This window comes from Lithobates pipiens, unplaced genomic scaffold (assembly GCF_037356315.1).
Source record: "Lithobates pipiens isolate NorthernLeopardFrog02 unplaced genomic scaffold, aLitPip1_a1.2 Scaffold_37, whole genome shotgun sequence".
NCBI classification, from domain to species: domain Eukaryota; kingdom Metazoa; phylum Chordata; class Amphibia; order Anura; family Ranidae; genus Lithobates; species Lithobates pipiens.
Genome location: NW_027507825.1, coordinates 5353735 through 5359734, shown reverse-complemented (window position 1 = coordinate 5359734; position 6000 = coordinate 5353735).

Below are 6000 nucleotides of genomic sequence, written 5' to 3'. Positions count from 1 at the left end.
AAACACGTGAGGGGAAAGCGACAATTCCAAAGTAAAAGGGCAGGAAGGGGGAGGTGTAGAACGTAATTCTTATAGTCCTCAATCAGCTAATGTCCCTCCAACTGCAGCCATCCAGGAATACCCCAAGGGGGAAAGGAGATCTTATCCTGGTAGGTATTTATGCAACAATCTTAAGCATGTAAAGGAAATACTTCCTATTGTGAATCCGATCACGCAGCAGAGGAAGAACTCTTAACGTTTAGCACCACATATCGGGGCTGCTGTTATGTGGTGCTAAATGTTAAGAGTATATTGGGCTATTTGGTTTCTTGAGGCAAGTCCATATACCATTATGATATATTACCTTTCACATAGACACCGGCCATTGTTTGGTCTAATACCTCCCCCAGTCGCCGGGGGAGGCTCCCCTGGGTGCCTGAGTTGCCATGTTGGCTTGAGCAGTTGGGTAAGAACCTGTAATGTATTAAATTGATTTAAAATCCCCCCCCCCTTTTTTGTTCCTTTTATTGATTGTTTTCTGATTAGATGTTGTGTATGTTGTTAACTGTGATATATATATACATATTTTTTTTTAGATGTATGTATTTCCTGAAGAAGCTGAAAAGCGAAACTAGTCGAAATACTTCATTTCCTGTACTAGCCCCTTTCTTTTTTTATTGTTATTTGATTTTATGACTAAATAAATGGATATAATTTTTTATACAATCATTTACATATTTGATTCTACATAATTCTGATGTGTACCGCAATAGTCCACTAGCTCCTTTTTTTTCCCCTTCTTTGGTGTTTCTGGCCGGGGATCAGATCTCCAAATGTTTATCTCAAATATTATATCAAGTATTGTACTTACATGCCCCTGTTAGCCCTTGTACATACGGTCGGAGATTCCGAAAACCAAATCCGTCGAATTTTGTCCGACGGATTTTGTCCGAAACTGTTGCATACACACGGTCGGACGAAGTTGTCGGAAAGTCCGATCGTTCAGAACGTGATGACGTTATTTCGTTACGACGCGACTACGTTCAGGCTAGTAGCCAATAGCTTTGATGTAGGAATTAGATTTGAGCATGCGTGGCACTTTGACCGATCGGAATTCTCTACACATGATCGAAGTATGTCCGATCTGAGCATTTTGTCGGAAAATATTTCCGGCAAGTTGGAAAATTTGGTCCGACGGATATTCCGACGGAAACAGTCCGATGCAGACCACACACAGTCGGAAAATATCGGACAAAACGCTCCGATCGGACACATTCCGTTGGAATCTCCGACCGTGTGTACAAGGGCTAAAACAGGGGCAGAAAAATTGGGCCTTTGGTGGCGGTGCCACAACACTGTAATTACTGTTTACACAGCTGATTCGTTGAGACTGGTGCACAATGATTGGCCAGCAGGAGACACAGTCAGGTATTTAAAAGCTGACAGCTGAGGATCTGGTCAGCTCACTGGCTGTGTTTCCAGTGCTTGCTCCATATGCTAGCTTCAAATTCAAAGGTAAATTTTTTAATTACAAACCTTTCTACCTACCTTTTGTATTTTATTATGTGAGGCACGGACTGGTTCCTGGACACTCACTTTTGCCACTTACCACTAATCTAAAATATATATAGTACTATAGCACTGGCTGCTCTTTAGTTGTGCATTCCCCGCATGACCTGTGTCCTCGGCCGGCTCCTCAGAGTACCCCTCTCCTGCTCCATGCATTGCCGCTCAGTCCGATGTCTGTTCTCCCCAGCCAGAGTCCCAACTTGGTCATGGTGAGTGAGAGGACCCCATCCCCCACACACTATGACATACCCCTTCCATCTCCCCCTTGGGACAGGGACCCCTTCTCATGTGGGGACAGGGACCCCCACCTCCCCTGGGGACAGGGACCCCTTCTCACCTGGGGGCAGTAACTTCATCTGCCCTGGAGAAAAGAACCTCATCTCCTCTGGGGATGGGGACCCCATCCTGCCTAGGGACAGACCCCCAACGGGGTACCTAAAAATGTAAAAAAAAAAAAAAAAAATACTGATACCAGTGGTGGAACTACAGGGCTCACAAAGGTCATACCTGTGACCACGCCCTGGAGTTCCACCGCCGGACTCAGAGGGAAGGGCCCTGGCTGGGTTCAAGGGGGGCCCTTCATGGTTTCTTGCATCGGGGCCCTGAAGGTTCTAGTTACGCCACTGTCCATGGCGTCATACCAGGGAGATCAATGGGTTAATTTCATGTCTCAGGTACATTAGGATTATGAACAAAAAGAGTCTCTTGACTCTGAATTGCTGTCTATTTTTTCGATACTCACTCAAATTTTAGAGAATAAATCCTCACTATATTGGCATATTAGATCTTCTGAAGAATAAATTGCCGAGGATCTAAACCCTTTTGGGCTCAGAGTACAAATATTTCCTGTATTTGAGAACATTTTCATTTACATGTATTGTGTGATCATCATTCACATCATCACTATTCTCTTATTCACTAACATTATTATTATTATTCATTCACATTATTATCACTCTTATTACATTTATCAACATCATTATTCATTTTTATTTTAAATTTTCACTTTTTTTCTTTATTCATTCACAACACTTCATCAACAAATTATTATTTTATCTTAATTTTTTTTTATTATTATTTTTTTTCACATTCACCACTCATTCACTACTTGTTTTCATTCACTTTCACATTCATTATCATGTATTACTCATTTTTCATTTATATGCATGGGGCGATCATGATTCACATCATCACTATTTTTTTATTCACCAACATTATTATTTTTATTCATTGGTCACTCACTTCATATTTCAAAAGAACTATGCATCCATATTTTTGTATATCCTGTGTGATCTGCGGGCCGGCAGGAATACTGTCTGGATAAAAGGGGCCTTGAGAGGTGAGGAAGTCAGTTTATATATATATAATAAATAAATACACTGCAGCTAACTGAATCGCCTGCCTGCTCAATCTAAATGAAATGACGCTCCTCTCTCGGTTAATGCCAGCAACACACTACACAGTGCCATTGGGCAATTGTGGCTCTCTTTGCTGATGGCGCTATGATTGGCCAAAGCATGCGGGTCATAGTGCATGCTTGGCCAATCATCAGACAGCAATGCACTGCACTTCCGCAGTGCATTATGGGCTGTTACGCGCTGCTCAAATTTGTCATGAACGGTCCATAATGTTCATTTTTCAAAGAACGGGCGAACAGCCAATGTTTGAGTCAAACTCATATTCGACCCGAATAGAAAGCTCATCCCTACCGGTAATCTCTGTTTTCTATAGTGAGATAGACATATTTTTTTAATAAGGGGGCCCCAGATCCCGGCCCCAACCCCATGTGAATGATGAGTATGGGGTAAATTGTACCCCTACTCATTCACCTGGGGGGAAAAGTGTCAATAAAAAAAACACACTAGACCGGTTTTTAAAGTAATTTTTTAGGCAGCTCTGGGGGTCTCTTCTGACTCCTCTGCTCTCTCCGGCCTCTGCTCCTGCTCTCCGGCCTCCTCTCCTGGTCTCCGGTTATTCTGCCGGGCTCCTGCGCTATCTTCTGCTCTTTTGCCGCTCTTTTGTTAGCGCTGGCCCGGTCTTTTCCATCGTCTTCTTCCCTCTTCTCTTCTTCCGATGTTGATACGACGCTCTCTCCCGCTGTAATGCTGTGTGCAAAGTGCGCAACGACTTATATGGGCATGGGGTGTCCCTTATTACATCACAGTCCTAGCATGCCCCGTTGCTTGCTCGTCCCCACCCCCTTTCCTGACCGGCTGGGCTGCGTGCTCGCATAAGGGTCTGGTATGGATTTTGGGGGGAACCCCGCGCCATTTCTTCGTCGTAGGGGATTCCCCTTAAAACCCATACCAGACCTAAGGGCCTGGTATGCCCTTGGAGGGGAACCCATGCTGGTTTTTAATTTAAAATTTGGCGTGGAGTTCCCACTCAGGATTCGTACCAAACACAGTGCCTGGTATTGGCGGGGATCCAAGTCGGATCCCCGCACCAGTTTGAACCCCGGCCTCAATGTCAGCAATGCTTTTCGCTCATTGGGAAAGGAAAAAGCACATTTTTCCTTTCACGATGAGCAAGCCAGCTCGGCGCTGGCTCCTGCGACGGGGCTCACAAGGTGTCAATCTCACCGATAAAACTGGCGAGATTGACACAATATCACAGTCTGGGAGGTTTGCCTCCCACCCAGAGAGCTGATTATTCTGTGATTGGCCACAGGCAAAGTCGCCTGGCCTGGGTGGCAACTTGAAGTCGTCTTGTTAGTCACTCAAAGTCGTGTTGAAGTTGCCTCCAAGTCGCCTTGCAATGTCGCGCTGTAAGTCGTGTTGCCCCAGTGTGAACCGACCCTTAGATAGAGACCATGTTCTAAATTTTATCGGAAAAATTCTGCCGGGATCTCCGCAGTGTCTCCTCCGTGGAGACAGAAGATGGATGGATTCGCTGCGCTGGACCACATACCAAAGGTGCTCTATTGGATGAGATGTGGTGAGTGTGGAGGCCATTGGAGGACAGGGACCTCCTTGTCCAGTGGTGAGATGATTGGGGCTTTGTGACATGGTGCATTATCCTGCTGGGAGGAGCCATCAGAAGATGGGGACACTGTAGCCATAAAGGGATGGACATGGTCAGCAACAATACTCAGGTAGGCCGTGGAGATTAAACCATGCTCAACTGGTACTAAGGGGTCAAAAGTGTGCCAAGAAAATATCCCCCCACACCATTACACCCCCACCACCAGCCTGAACCGGTGATACCCCATCCCCCACACCATTACACCCCCACCACCAGCCTGAACCGGTGATATCCCATCCCCCACACCATTACACCACCACCACCAGCCAGAACCGATGATAACCAATCCCCTACACCATTACCCCCCCCCCACCACCAGCCTGAACCGGTGATACCCCATCCCCCACACCATTACACCCCCACCACCAGCCTGAACCGGTGATAACCCATCCCCCACACCATTACACCCCCACCACCAGCCAGAACCGGTGATAACCAATCCCCCACACCATTACACCCCCCACCACCAGCCTGAACCGGTGATACCCCATCCCCCACACCATTACACCTCCACCACCAGCCTGAACCGGTGATACCCCATCCCCCACACCATTACACCTCCACCACCAGCCTGAACCGGTGATAACCCATCCCCCACACCATTACACCTCCACCAACAGCCTGAACCAGTGATACCCCATCCGGCCCGCTATGCAACCTGCAGAATGTAAGAGGTTAGAGGCTAGGTTTGCTCCATCTCCTATTCATGTCCCCCTTTGTCTGCCCATAACCTCCAGCATTCAACGCTGTGCCTGTGAAGGGGTTGAGTGGGCAGTAAGTTTGAAGCAGTGCTCCTGATGTCGCTGCCTCAGCCTCGGGTGAGTGAACATTTCCTTCCATATATCATAGTGATCCTTCCTTCCTGCCTTTCTTGTGCCATAGTGATCCTTCCAACATTCCATGTGCCATAGCGATCCTTCCTGCCTTCCATGTGCCATAGCAATTCTTCCTGCCTTCCATGGGCCATAGCGATCCTTCCTGCCTTCCGTGTGCCATAGCGATCCTTCCTGCCTTCCATGTGCCATAGTGATCCTTCCTGCCTTCCATGTGCCATAGCGATCCTTCCTGCCTTCCATGTGCCATAGAAATTCTTCCTGCCTTCCATGGGCCATAGTGATCCTTCCTGCCTTCCGTGTGCCATAGAAATTCTTTCTGCCTTCCATGGGCCATAGTTACCCTTACTGCCTTCCATGTGCCATAGCAAGCCTTCCTGCCTTCCATGTGCCATAGTGATCCTTCCTCCCTTCCATGTGCCATAGTGATCCTTCCTGCCTTCCATGTGCCATAGCGATCCTTCCTGCCTTCCATGTGCCATAGTGATCCTTCCTGCCTTCCATGTGCCATAGTAATTCTTCCTGCCTTCCATGGGCCATAGTGATCCTTCCTGCCTTCCATGTGCCATAGAAATTCTTCCTGCCTTCCATGGGC